Raw genomic sequence first — 12,007 nt, 5'->3', positions numbered from 1 at the left:
CCGCCAAGCATCTCTTGGTGACCCTCACACCCTGTGTGGGAAGTTGGTGGTCAGCACTGCTCCAGGAGCAAGGACAAGGGAAGGTCCACGTGTGCTCAGACCCAATTCCTGAAGCCCCTCAATGTGGGTGGCTGAGTCTGTGCCTGTAGAACCCGCAGACACACATGTGCACGTGTCCATGTGTGTGAACGCGTGTGGGTGTCCCTGTGGGGGTTTATGTGCCCCACCCTGGCCTTTGTGCCCTGAAATGCTTTGAGAACTCTGTCCCCTCCACACTGGCCTCAAGTGGCCTCTAGGGCCTCCTCTCCCCACCCTCCGTGCTACTGGAGAAGGACAGAGGTCCTGCCATTAAACACTCCCGGGAAGCCACAGCCAGAGGCAGCAGGGGCCGGGGACGGTTCTCCTGAGTGGCAGAGCACAGACGGCCTGGCCAGCCTGTGGCACTGTCAGCCACACACACCCCCTAGGCCTGGGACGGGGTGATGGGGCTCAGAGCACACCTGTGTCCAAGGCCACCACGCTTGGCTCCTTGGCCCTTGCAGGTCTGGGAGCCGTGCAAGATGGCACGTCCTGTGAGGGGATGGACACTTGCTTCTGCTGTTGCACATGTGAATGCTGACTGACCGCTCAAGTGGCCTCTGGAACCGGCAGGGAAGTTCTTACGACCCAGAGCTGAGCAGAATGCTGGCCGGGAACTGTTACAAGGAACAGAGGAAACTGAGCCAAGACACAGGAGCCCCAGTCCTGCAAGACAACCAGCAAATCCCGTCAGAGACAAGAATGCAGAGCGTCGTGGCCAAGCCAGCTTTTCCAGAGCCCAAAGGCAGCGTGACATCCAGACACTACCCATGCACCGTGCCAGCTTCACGAAGGAGAAAGGAATCGTCATCCTGATGGTCCAGAAAGATGTGCCCGGAAATCCAAAGCCACGTGGCAAAAATGTACAGCAACTAGGAACAGAAACCATTTCCTTAATACTGTAAGTACACTTGCCAATAAGCCCGTCACAAACATTGTACGCAAAGCCACCTTCCTGAGACAGCAAATATCATGTGTCAAGGGACATGAAACCCAGGCACCTGGTCAAGCTCAAGTCTACTGTGCCATGAAGGTCCCCTCCAGGTTGACAGGGACAGTCAGCACACTCTGAGGAAAGCAGGGGACCCTCAGTGTGGGTGGGCCTGGTGCAAACAGTCGAGGGCCTAAGAGCCAAGGTTGGTTTTCCTAAGGAAGGGATCCAATCCCCTCCTTCAGCAGGGAGCCTGGGTTCCCAGCTGCTGGCCTGCCCTGCAGGTGCATGAGCTAAGTCCCCTCAGACCTCCTCTGTACCTGTCTGTCTATCCGTCTGTCCATCTATCATCTTTACATCTATCAACCTTTCTATGATGTTGCTATCTCTTTCTCTGTATCTCTCCCCTATCTTCTACCCATCTATCATCTCTTTATCCATCTATCAGTCTATCATCTGCACATCTATAAATATTTCTATTAATTTTCTAGTAATCGATCACCTATCAATCTATCACTCTTCCTACCGATCACCTACCTAACTACCTATTAATCTATCATCTATCCATTTATCAATCTATGAATTTTCCTACCAGTCTTTCTGTCAATCCATCACCTATTGATCTACCTACCTATCATCTGCCTACCTACCTACATATTGATCCATCACCTACCCGCCTCTCAATCTTTGTGCCATCTGCCTGTCCATCCTGGGCTGATGCTGGTTTGGGGGACAGGAAGCAGCCCCTTTGCTTGAGACCCAAGCCCAGGCACTGCGGAGGGCAGATTGTCCAACTGGGGCAGGTGAGCATTGCTCCCAAGAAAGAGGGGACAGACTGGGAGGCAGTTTAAAAAGAAAACCACGGTAGGGATGTCCAGCTGGCCCAGGAAGGAGCAGGGTCGGCCGTGCCCGAGGGTGGGGCAGCACAGGCTCCGTCCTGCGAGGACTAGCCATCCTGGAGAGCGCCAGCTCCGCCTGTCTCCCTGCTGTGCACCAGGCTGGACCCTCTGTGAACTCTCTTCCCTCTTGAGCAAAGAGAGAGACCTCTCCGGGGTCTTTGCTAAACCCTCGCCAGACCCTCTCTAGCCCCTGTGGCTGGCCTCTGTGCTCTGAGCCTCATGCTCAGCATGGCCCCTGGGCACGTCGGCAGTCCTAAGGGCACAGGTGCCTGCTGCTGATCACCCACAGCATCCCGGAGCAAATGCAGGAACCACGGGTTTCATACATTCCTGCACGTTTTGTTTACACCCACAGAAACTTGGGAGTGGGAGGACCGGGACAGCTGGGCATGGAGAGCCACACCTGCCCCTGCCCCGAGACCAGGCATTTTTCCTCCTGGTGGCGGTCCCCAGGAGCGTCCTGTTTCACCTGAGAGCACGTGGCGCTGGGGAAGGCCTGCTCGCCAGCCGCCAGCACAGCAGCCGGGGGTGGACTCGGCACCCAGCACTGTCTCAGGAGCAGATGGGACAGAGCCACCTGGAGGACGTGGGTGGGGAGACCCCTGGCCGAGTCATTCAGGTAGCTGCTGAGAGGCGGGCCTGGCTGGACAGCCCTGAGTGCCCGGCCCCACTCAGCTGCAGGACCAGCGTGGAAGCTGCCTGCCTCCAGGAGGTCGGGGCTCGCCTGGCTGACTGTCCTTTCCACAAGGCCCAGAGCAGAGCTGACCCCAGGAGGCCCCGAGGGTCTGCAGGAGGAAGGGAGGAGGAGAGAAGGCGGAGGAGACAGGCCGCCTGCCCAGGGCCGGTCCAGCACCTCAGACCCAGGCTCAGCAAAGTCCTGCACTTGGGGATGGCTGTCTCCAGCTACAGAGGAGAGCCCCAGGGATCAGAGCGCCTCGCCATCACCCAGCATCACACAGTCAGTGATGGCAGTGTCAGGGAAGAAGCGGGGGTGTCCAAGGTCAAGGGCCACACTCCCCCCCCCCCCACAGTGCACAGCCAGGTCACGGGCGGCCACAGGGGCTGCCTGGGGTCCCACAGGCAGGAGGCTCTGCTGACCCAGGTGCAGACGGAGGACGGACTGGGGTGATGAGTGGGAGCCTGTCTGAAGGGGACACCCCGTCCACCCCTCCCACGTGCCAGCCCCTGGGAGCCCCCTGTCCTGGCTGAGCAGGGGTTCTCCCCTGAGGGGCGCTGCAGCGCGATGGCCAAGGGTGGCAGAATTGAGAGCGGCACAGGCAAGCAGCCTGTCACGGGGACTCTTTCGGGGACGAGGTTGCCCCTGCTGCTGTCAGGTCCCCACAGCCTAAATGCACCCTGTCCAACGGGCACTTCCCAAGCCGTGTGGCAGGCAGAGCCAGGGGCAGGTCTCCTGGATGATGGGCCCTGGTGGGTGGCACGGCTCCCCAGGACGCTCCCGCCTGGGCCTGGAGAGCCAATGGCCTGAGGGTGGCTCCTGGGTCCCAGACTCCTCCCAGGGATGACCTGGGAAGAAGATGGTGGCACCTGGCTAGAGTGCTCCGGGGTGGCCAGAAGCTCAGCAGAGAGAGGGGTTCAGAAAGCCCTCCACCCCTCCACCTGATACCCTCCATCCCCTCCGTCCCTTAACCCCATGCCTGTCCCTCCACCCACCATCCGTGCACTCACCCCCGACCCGTCCATCCCCCAGCATCCACCCACTGCTCCATGCACCCCTCTACTCACCCCTCTGTCCACCCCAGTTCCCGCCTGACCACCTGCTCTTCCACTCACCCCTCCATCCATCTCTCCATCCACCCCTCATCTACCCACCCGCCTCCACTCACCTGTGCACCCACCCATCCACCCACCCATCCACCCACCCCTCACCCAGCCTCCACCCACCCTCTACCCACCCCTCACCCAGCCTCCACCCACCCTCTACCCACCCCTCACCCAGCCTCCACCCACCCTCCACCCACCCCTCACCCAGCCTCCACCCACCCTCCACCCACCCCTCACCCAGCCTCCACCCACCCTCCACCCACCCCTCACCCAGCCTCCACCCACCCTCCACCCACCCCTCACCCACCCATCCACCCACCCATCCACCCACCCCTCACCCAGCCTCCACCCACCCTCCACCCACCCCTCACCCAGCCTCCACCCACCCATCCACCCACCCCTCACCCAGCCTCCACCCACCCTCTACCCACCCCTCACCCAGCCTCCACCCACCCTCTACCCACCCCTCACCCAGCCTCCACCCACCCTCCACCCACCCCTCACCCAGCCTCCACCCACCCATCCACCCACCCCTCACCCAGCCTCCACCCACCCTCTACCCACCCCTCACCCAGCCTCCACCCACCCTCCACCCACCCCTCACCCAGCCTCCACCCACCCTCCACCCACCCCTCACCCAGCCTCCACCCACCCTCTACCCACCCCTCCACACCCCTCCTAACATGAGGCAGAACACGGGCTGGAGAGGCTCTCCTGAGCCCCGCTCCCAGGACAGGCAGAACCCAGGCAGCCCTCAGGCCTGGCTGGGCCGATGCCAGCCTCAGCTGGCTCTGAGCTCTTTCCTATCTGTCCCTCTTTCCTGTCTGTTCCTGGTTGTCTCCTGGGCCTCTCTGCTCTGTCCCTCCACCTCCAGCTACTGTCCCAGGCATGCCCTGGTCACTGTGTGCCTTGGAGGAGGTCCTGCCTCTGGCACCCCACAGGGCTATGGAATCAGTGTGCTGCTGTGGGCCTGGGATAGGGCTGTCCTTGTGGCCACCTGAAGGACCAACAGATGAACCCTGTTCCATTTGTTGCTCTCAGATCCAGGGCTCCCTGCCCACCTGCAGTGGCCCCTCCCTGCCCACCTGCAGGGGCCAGATACCTGCTCCAGGCAAGGGAGGAGCCTCAGGTGTGAGGAGGGCCGAGCAAGGCCCCAGGAGCCACTCCCTGGCACCCGCTCCGTCCTCTCCTGGGGAGCAAGCTGATAGCCTGGTCAGCATTCCAGGCGGCCAGCCCACTGCTGACAGCGCAGCCACAGGACGATTTACAGCTTTATTTCCTGTTACAAACTTGAGTTTGTGGATGATAAATTGGTGCTGGAGAGTCCCGAGCCAGCAATATCACCTTGTGGGCTGCCTGGAGCTGGTCTCCCTGCCCAGCACAGCTTCAGGGGCTGCACCCCGGCCACCCGCCCACGCTGCCCCCCCGCCACCCGAGCCAGGCGTCCCCATCACTAACAGTGTTGGTGCTCCATGTCACCAGCTGGGAGGCCCTGGCTGCAACCTCTGGGCAGAGCTGCCCACCTGCTGCAGGGGGTTTCTGAACAATGTCCAGGGCACTACCCAGCCTGTCCCCCAGGGGGGACTCTTCCAGCTCCCCAAGCCCTGAGCTCAGCCTAGACCCTGGGGGCCTGATGGTCACACAGAGTCCCTGGTGCAGGGCTTCAGTGTGGAGCTCATCCTCCATGAAAGTCAGGAACACAGGGGCCAGGAGTTAGGGCCAGCAGGCAGCTGGGACAAGGAAGACCACTGTCTGTCCCCCTGAAGGGCCCCCACATGTGACAGGGACCATGTGTTGCCAGCCTCAGGGTTGGCATCCTGCAGGCAGAGACACAGGCCTGGTCCAGGCCAGCGGGAACTGTGACATGGTGACAACCTGCGGCCCAAGGTGAAGAGAGGGATCGCTGAGTGGCCCTGCCAGCCAGGCCCCAGGACAGCGGACACGCCAGAGAGAGCAACGAGGCCAACTAGGCCCCATCCCTGATGACCGGCCCTGCCTGGCCCCCCCACCAGATGCCGGGCAAGCCCCAGGACCTGACCTCCCACTGTGTCCACACACTCCCACAGGTGTCTGGGTCCAGCTTGTCCCTGCAGACCCCAGAGGGCTTCAGGAGCACATGGATGGACCCTCTGCCAAGCGCTGTCCACTTACTCCCCCGGGAGGCCAGCCCTGGGCCTGTTCCTGCCCCTCACTCTCAGGGAGGGCCAGGGTGGAGACTGATGGGTCCCACCCAGACAGCAGGGCCTGGGCACACAGAGGCCTCTGGTACCCCACCCCAAGGTGACTGGATGTTGGGACTCAGAGCATTCACTGGGGGCGGGGTCTCTGGAGGGTCAAACACAGGACCCCCAGGAAGGGCCCAGCCCATGTGCTGTGGCTGCTTCCACATCCCCAGGGTGGGCACCCCTGGGGGGGTGGCCAGGAGAGACGGGCCATCCATCTCTGTTTTAATTTGGGAATTAGACAGTGTTCACATTCCATTACGAGGGGGAATTAGTTGCCGAATCCAGGGGAGCCAACCGAGGAGAGTGATCTATGGCTTCGTTCATCAGGGGAGACAGCAGCCGGAGGCCACGGGCCAGCAAGGTCACCGAGGAGGGCAGAAGCCCACAGCCAGGGGTGGGTGGCACAGGCTGCTGGCTCCTGCCCCCGCTGCAAGCTGCTGTCCCCAGACACCCTGTCTGGCTGCTCCTGGCTGCCCTGTGCCCCCCGAGGTCCTCCTGGAGGGACTTCCTGGTGTTTGTTCTGTCCCTCTCCTCTTACTCCCCCGGACCCCACTCCCAGCACCCGCCTGTGCCAGGGGGCAGCAGCCACTTGGGTGCAGCTGGAATCCGAGTTGGTGCAGAGGGGCGTGGAGCAGGGCCAACGGGAGGAGGCCTGAGAGTCAGAGGCCAGGAGGAGACTGGCTCGGCTTCCTGCCCACCCTGCGGGTCCCAGAGGGAAGAGCCAGGAGAGGTGGGGCCCGAGGCAGGGAAGGTGGGAGGAGGGAGGACAGCAGGGTGTGGATGGGGACAGCAGGGTGTGGGCAGGGACAGCAGGAGGACACAGCCGGCCTTGGAGCCTCCTCCCCAGGGCCAGCCAGCGAGAGGACCTTGCAGGGTCTCCAGGAAGCAGGACCAAGACCTCGCGCCCCATCTGTCCCAGCCAGCTGGGTGAACAGGAGCCCCTGAGCACTGAGGACGCAGCACCCAGGGTCTCAGCACCGACCCCTGGGCGGGCACCTCCTGGGTGGCATGGAAGGTGGGAGCCAGGCTCAGCTGTGCCTCTGGCTCCCCTCCCTGGAAAGACCTGGGCCCACAGCTCCTGTCCTGCCTGCCCACGGGGCTGCCCCTGGGGAATCCTGCCCAGCGTGGCCGATGGCCGGGGACATCTGAAGTGCCCGGCTCCCACAGCAGAGCTCTTCTCCTACCGACTCCACGGCAGTACTGCAGGTCTCAGCCACAGGGGACAGACTCCGGAGGCCACTTGAGGACAGCTCGAGCCACACAGACACAGAGGCGCCTGGGCCGTGAGCACCCTCCCCGGACCCTCCGGGGAGAACTGGCCCTGCTCTGAGACTGGTCAAGGCCCCGGGTCTGGCACCCAGGAAAGAGACAGGACGCTCTACCTCCTCCCCCGTGGTGGTGTGACCCTGCTGCAGGAAGGCCCTCACCTGGCCGGGGGCAGAGTGTCCGCCACTCAGGAGCCTCTCTTCTCGAGGTGATGGTGGGGCACCGTCTCGGGAGCCGGCGAGGAACGGATGCGGCCAGGGGCCAGGCCTGACGCCAAGACAGGGCTGTGCCCACAGCTTCCCACGTTGGGAACCCAGGAGCCCTCGCCCCTGGCGGGGTGCATCTGGGGAGCCCTTGTGCCAGCCCGAGCCTCACCTTGTGGGGATCAGGCACACAGGGTCCACTGGGCACCTCTGGGGTCCCTCTGGGGCCAGTGTGACCTCCCAGGGTGGTTCAGGCTCCTTCCCTCATGGACAGAGGGCCGTTCCTGTGCCAGGAGGAGCCTGTGCCCTCAAGTGGGTGCCCAGAGTCACACCTGCTTGGAGGCAGTGCTTGGCTGGAACCTACCTGGACCCCAGCCACCAGATCGCCAGCCAGAGTGGACACTGTAAAGAGGGTGGGGGCCGGGTGAGTGTGCCCCAGCAGAGCCCACCACGTCAGAGCAAGAGTACCGGGTGGGCTTGGGGCAAGGGAAGTTGGTGGTCCTGTGGGTCAGCCCAGAGGGGTCAGGTCCACTCCCACAGTGGGGGGCAGGCTGAGACCAGCTGTGACAGCCAGGGCCCAAGCTGCCCACCAGGCCACAATGCTCAGCGGCTCAGGTGACCAGCCAGCTCCCGCCTGCTGCCCAGCTCTGAAGCAGGACACCACTCCCTCTGGCTAGTCCTTTGGTTCCGTCTCTCATCTCTGGGCTAAACCAGACGGTACGGGAGAAACTCAGTGCCCAGCTAAGGAGGGCGGAAGGGGGCGCCTGCTGTCCCGCCCTCTCCTGCCCCTCGCTCCCGGATCTGCTGTCTGTGGACTCGGCAGAGTGAGGCCCTGGGGAAGCTCCAGGAGGACATTCTGAGCTGGGAGACACCCTCACAGGGTGGCCCCTGTCCTCCTAGGTCCCTCCCCTGGCTTAGTTGGGTTCAGGTGACCTCATAGAGAGGAGGGGTGGGCACCTGAGGCTTCTTCCTGGACCTGCCCCCACAGGGAAGCCCGAGGGGCCCTAGGGTGTCTGCACTGCGGGGGTCTCAGGTAGAAGGGCTTCTCGGAGGCCCCAGAGGGAAGCACGGCAGGCTGGCGGCCACGCTCCGTCCTCCTCCCTCTTTCTTCACAGAGCCGGTCCTGTTGGGAGCAGGCAGGGGCTGGCAGGGCTGGTCTCACCTGCTCAGCAGGCCCAAGAGAGGGGACTGCAGCGTCTGGCTACCAGGCAGGGGCGAGCCCGGGAGCCGGCGTCTGGGACGTGGCTGAGGTGGTCCTGGTGAAGCAGGGGCACTGGGGACAGGTGCTGTCTGTGCTCATTTGGGGCCCATGGGGAGGGGGAGGGGTCACACCAGCTATCTCCAGGCACCGGGGACCCTCCCTGCACTCAACAACCTCGCAGACCAAAATCAGGTACGTCACGTTCGATCCTTCTGCAAAACAGCCAGAAGTTTCTCAGTTCAACACCCCATTAGCTGATAACTCAGCACAGACTCTCATCTAATGTGACTATATTTTATACAAATTATTTCGGACAAGAATTCAGTCCTTAATAACATTGATCTTCATAAAATTGTCACCAAGCATCTTGTCTAGGGCCCCGCACTTCAGCACGGTCACAAATCAAAGCAGGAGACAGGCTGCGTGGGCCTGCAGTCCAGAACCCACGGTGGGCCCTCTGAGGGTCCAGGCCTGGGTGGGCCTCGTCTGAGGGCCCCCGGGAGTGCCCTGGGGATCCACACCCAGGTGAGGACTCTGGCTGCCCACTGGCTACACCCCGCGGCCATCCACCCTGGTCCTTCTCAGTGAAGGGCAAGTTCCCGTCCTTCCCGGCCTTCGCTGCGCAGTTGGGGGGCGTCTGGCTCCCTTGACAGTTGGGAATGGATCTGATGGCTTTCTCCAAAGGCCAGAGGGCCCGCGGTGCCCGCTGGCTCTGATGGGCACCCGCCGGCGTTTGACGGAAGATTTATCGCCGGGCTCGGCGGCCGCGCGGCGTGGCCCTAATACGTTATCAGCTTGTTGAAATATCAATTTTGCACATGGCTTCACACGGCTGCCTGCGGCCTGCTCAGGCCTATTACTTAATTCTTCTGTCATTAAGAAATCCAATCTCTGACTCCGCGGCGGCGTTGGAGGGGCGGGGGAGGCGCTGGCTAATAGACCTCGAACCATCTGCTAATTGTGGTTCCTCAGCCCCTGCGTGAAAACGCAAGGGAACCCAGTGGGTAATGGACGGGCCAGCACCGAGCTTCGCCAGCTCCCTCTCTGAGCCCTGGTGGACGAGCACAGCAGGGGTGTGTGACCCCAGCCCTGGGGTTCAGTCTGCCTTGTCCACGCCTTGCCCCCTGCAGCTGTCCCCAGGGACAGAGGACCGAGCCCCTTGCTGAGCACTCAGCATCCTCCACTCAGGGTGTGGGGTCCCCGGATACCCACCCCAGGCCCCTGTCCCTGCAGGCCTTGCAGCCCAAGGCCTGTGCAGGGCTCCACCTCGTCCTCTCCTCAGGGGGAGCCCCTGTGTAATTGAGGACATTAATTTATTTCTCCATCCTGTTAGCTCTGTGCTAAGCAGGGCCCAGTCCTTGCCCCAGGAAGCTGGTGCTTCCAGCCATTAATCATCCCCCTCTCTCTCCTGAGCCCTTTCCAATAAAGAGATCCACGGGATCCTTGACGGAGCGTCCATAATCCACCAACACCTACTCAGAACCAGGTGGAACAAGGGCAGGTTTCATGAGAACAGTTCCCAATGTAAACGACCATAAACAACTAATCTCCCTGTGATTCAGCACAGGGCCCCGCAGCCTGCCTCTCGGGGACCAGGGGGCAGCTCCGTCAATGCAAACGCTTTGTTCCCAGCTGCTGCTCATGAGCTGTTGGCCAAGGTCCAAGACAGGTACCTGCTTTGCCTCCGACCTGAGGTTGCCATCTGTATTGTCCGTAGCCTTCAAACAAGCGTGCCTAAGATGATGCGCCGAGCCCGTCGGCCCTGCTGGAGGGGGCTGGCGGGGGTGCTGGCCATGCTGGTCACCTGCTCTCTGTTCAGCCACCATGGAGCACCAGCTCTGAGCAAAGGCCCTGGGGCACACGGCACCAGGTCCCTCCCTGAACCGGAGCCCTGGTCCCCATAAGCTGCTGCTTCTCCAAACACACTCTACTCCGACCTCCCTCTCCTGGAGCTCAGCATTGGCCCACCCAGCAGCTGGGGGGCTTGGGAATGTCGGGGTCCCAGTGTGCAGGCTGCAGAGCCTGAGCCAGCCATGTCTATGGCACACCCCACCCAACACGTGGCCACTGAAGAACCAAGAAGCCAGGAGAACTCTCGGGCCAGCTCTGCTCACAGAGACGACGGTCATTACTGCAAGACAAGAAAATCAGACATTTTGAAATGCATCTCCCTCTGGTTTGGAAAACATAACAGGAGGTGAGAAGTCCCTCAGGGAATGTGGTCCCCAATTCCTCCGTCCCCAGCCGCCCTTCACTTCTCCCTCGAGGAGTTAGTAGGCACCGTCCCTCGCTCACTCGCTCACTCGCTCTGCGACCTCTTGAGGGCCAGGTTGCTGTGGCTGGGCTTGTCCTGCTCCCCGGGCTCCTCCCAGGCCTCACAACTCCAGCAGCCACAGCGTAGGGTTGGGGACCCAGCGCCTGCTCCACGGTGCCCTCAGCCTGCCGTAACTTCTGCCGTGGAGGGAGTGAGCTCTCTGGCGGAGTGTGCCAGGGTGAGTGTGCTGCTAGGCCTGCAGAGTCCAGGGCCCCAACCTGACGACCCTGGCAAGGGTGGTGGCCTAGGTTGGGAACAGCTCCTGGGCTGGCACCCTGAGACCCAGGGTGACTGGCAGCAGCAGTGGAAGGGGGGTGCGGGAGGGCGGGCCCTGGGTGTGGGCGGGCCCTGGGTGTGGGTGGGTGTGGGCGGGCCCTGGATGTGGGCGGGCAGTGAGCGCTGTGCCCTGTCCACGGCTCAGTGCCTTCAGTGGACGATGGCTGGCTTTCCCTGGGCTGAGGCTCTCTAGCACAGGGTGGCATCTGTCTTGCGTCCTGTGTGTTTTCTGATTCTGACCCAAATCACAAGAGAGGACAGTCCACCTGAGAAATGCCTCCATGTTCATGGCCAGTCAGAGGCTCAGGACCCTCCACTGTCACAGCTGTGTGGCCTGGGGCAGCTTCCTGCTGTGCCACAAACGTGGCTGCCCCATGGCAGCTGTCTCTGCTCAGGGACACCTCCCACTGGGGCGGGACAAGTCCCCGTATGTGCCCTCTTCAAGCTACAAACTTGAAGTTTGCAGTCACCTGCAAACTCCTGGGGACAGATGCGTCCCCATTCACTGGAGGCTGAAAGTCACACTCTCCACCCATGAAGGGTCACACCCAGCGTGTGGACCGCCCAGCAGCGTGGCCCCCTGCAATCCTGCTCCCATGGCTGGCTACCACGCCATGTCTGTTTGCCAAGGTCATCGGTGCCTCAGTGTCCATAGCTGAATTTCTGGAAAGTTCTTGAAAGGTCATGGTGGGGTTAGATGAGATGCCTGTGACCCATTGCATTGCATGTGGCTGAGCAGGGCCCAAAACACTGGGCTGTCACTGTCCCTGGGACTGGGTCCCTGTGTCCCCGTCCTGCACAACAGAGTCCTCCCCTGCCCGGCCCCCTCCTG

The sequence above is a fragment of the Urocitellus parryii genome, chromosome 5, assembly GCF_045843805.1.
Source record: "Urocitellus parryii isolate mUroPar1 chromosome 5, mUroPar1.hap1, whole genome shotgun sequence".
NCBI lineage: Eukaryota > Metazoa > Chordata > Mammalia > Rodentia > Sciuridae > Urocitellus > Urocitellus parryii.
The sequence above is the reverse complement of the archived record's forward strand: the minus strand, read 5'-3'. Positions refer to the sequence as shown.